This window comes from Palaemon carinicauda, chromosome 28 (genome assembly GCF_036898095.1).
Source record: "Palaemon carinicauda isolate YSFRI2023 chromosome 28, ASM3689809v2, whole genome shotgun sequence".
In the NCBI taxonomy this organism is placed as follows: Eukaryota; Metazoa; Arthropoda; class Malacostraca; order Decapoda; family Palaemonidae; genus Palaemon; species Palaemon carinicauda.
In genome coordinates this window covers 28,191,036-28,193,736 of record NC_090752.1, presented here as the reverse complement: position 1 = coordinate 28,193,736, position 2,701 = coordinate 28,191,036, and the positions used below count along the sequence as shown (strand labels likewise).

The following is a 2,701-nucleotide window of genomic DNA, read 5'->3' as shown; positions in this document are numbered from 1 at the left end:
CTGCCTGTCTCTCAATAAACATCTAAATCGGTGGTTCTTAACCTTTTTCAATGGCCGTATCCCTTGATATGTCAGAAAATTTTCTCGTACCCCCCTCCAATGTAAATACAATACAAATATATGAAAAGGATTAGTGATACAAATCTTGCTGAGAAATTATTAGATTTTCAATTATAGAAGAAAGGTACTTTTTTTTTTTATTTCAAATGAAGTGTCAATTAGGCCTAGTAGGATACAATGAATAATAATGAGTATTACTACATAGTGCACACCAACACATTTTTAGTGGCTCTTTTGTTGTTGGTTCTCATTAATGATATTGTTCAAACGAGGTTCTTTCTTTGAAAGTGCCAGATGCATGTCATCACTTGCATCCAAACGGTTTCTGGCTTATGTTTTGATGTGTAGGAGCGTTGAAAAACCTGCCTCACATAAGTATGTAGTTGCAAATGGCACGAGGACCTCCAAAGCTCTCCTTGCTAACTGTGGCAATGTTTGGAGTTGTGCACACCAAAACATATCCAGTTGCATTTTTTCAAACTCCATTCGGATTCTGTCATTGGTGTGCAACTCCACAAGATCATCTTTCATGATATTATCATCCATGGAATCAAGGTTGAAAAGAAATGGATCCCGTATCTATCTTTGTGCCACAGAACCTTCTTCAAGGTGAAGATACCTTTGGAAGGACTGAATCAGTTCTTGCAAATGTTCTTTTACTTCACTCAGGATGGGCAGCTGCTCTTCAGCACTAGCAGCCTCATCAAGAGAAGGGAAGTTTGCAAAATTTCTACTTTCAATGCGCGTTATCCATATTGGAAGTTTCTTGGTGAGGGTAGATAACTTTTCTCTGGCAGTTATCATATTCATCGCTGTTCCTTGCATAGAGACATTCAGTTCATTGAGGTGCATGAATTCATCTGCCAGATATGCCAGAGACAAAATGAACTCCCTGTTTTCAAAATGGTCAGCAATTTCATTGCCTTGATTTCTAAGAAATTGCATAATTTCTTCATGAAGTTCAAATACACGTGTAAGTACCCTGCCACGGGAAAGCCACCTCACTTCTGTGTGGTAAAGAACACTGTGCTTAGCTCCAATTTCTTCACAAAAAGATGCAAAAAGACGGTGATTCACTGCCCGTCCTCTGATGAAATTTACAGCACGCACAACAACGGATAAAACAGTCTTCAATTTTTCTGGCAGCGTCTTTGTAGCAAGTGCATGACGATGCAACACACAGTGAGTGACAGTTACATGGGGAACCTCTTTTTTTCAATAGGGTAGCAAAGCCTGATTTATTTCCAAACATGATAGGGGCTCCATCAGTGCAAATTGAACCACACATGTTGAGAGTCATTTCACGTTCCAAGAAGAACTCTTTCACAAGACTGAACACATCAGTTGCTTTTGCAGTAGTTTTCAGAGGTTTACAAAATAAGAATTCTTTCACCACTTCTTTCTCCTTCACATACCGAACAAATGCCATCAACTGGCTGCAAAGACTAACGTCAGTTGACTCGTCCAGCTGAATACTCACTCTGACAGGACTAGCTTTCAGGTCTGTTATCACCTGCTGCAAGACATCTTGACTCATATCATGAATCCTTGAATGAATAATGTCATTTGACAGAGGTATCTGTTTAAGCTTCTTTTCAGATTCTGTCCCTAACACTATTTTTGCCATTTCTAATGCACAAGGTTTAACAAGCTCCTCTGCAATAGTGTGAGCTTTTTTCTTCTTTGCACACAAAAGGGCAACTTCATAAGATGCTTGCAACAAAGGTTTCTCAACTGGCACAAAACCTAGCTTTGACAGGGTACCACTACGATCAAATCGTTCCCGATTGATCTTCAAGCTGTTTGTCATGTCCAGCATCTGTGCCTCCATGCCGATTGTTGAAGTGTTCCTTGAGTCTTGATGGTTTGAGATTTGCATTTGCAAAGACTGTGCTGCAGAGGATGCACTGTGGTCGTTGAGTTCCATCTGCCTTAGTCATACAGGTAAAACCATAACGAATATAGTCATCGTTCCACTTGCGTTTCATTGACATAGTTACTAGATCTTGATCCACACCGATACTACCTGGAAAGATGCAGGCCTGGATGTTATAACCGTTACAACATGTTACAATCGATATAAAATAACGTATCACCACCAACACAATACACAGTTCACCCAGTGATGGCTCGAAGTGTATGTTATTGTGGGAGGGTAAGGCTATTTTTTTACCGAGACCATTTTTTACCAACTCAGGACAGTTTGACCTTCTCAGGACTTTTTTTTTTTTTTTTTTTTTACCAACTCAAGGGATTGTTTTGATCAATTCAGGCCATTATTTGACCAATCCAGGTTATTTAATTTCCAAAGGAATTTTTTTTACCAGTTCAAGCCATATTTTGACCAACTCAAGCCATGCTTTGACCAACACATACCAGTTTTTGACCAAGTCAGACCATTATTTGACCAACTCATCCCCGACCCCTCACCCTGGTCGAGCCATCCCTAAGTCCACTATATTCCTCCTCATGCACATAACAGTACCTTCAAAATTATATCTCTTTTATCAATTTTACATCTATTCTTTACAATATTAGAGTTATACCAAACTAAAAAAACATATTGTGACAAATAAAATGATAATCCAAAAATTACATTTCACAAATAAAAAATGACACACTTACTAGTAATCCACCTCAA

General features: G+C 38.8%; 1 pseudogene; it reads right to left on the bottom strand.

Moving 5' to 3' along the window:
• Window positions 1-282: 282 nt before the first annotated feature.
• LOC137621744 (protein FAM200C-like) lies at window positions 283-2,054 on the bottom strand (annotated as a pseudogene).
• Between the last annotated feature and the right edge of the window lie 647 nt (window positions 2,055-2,701).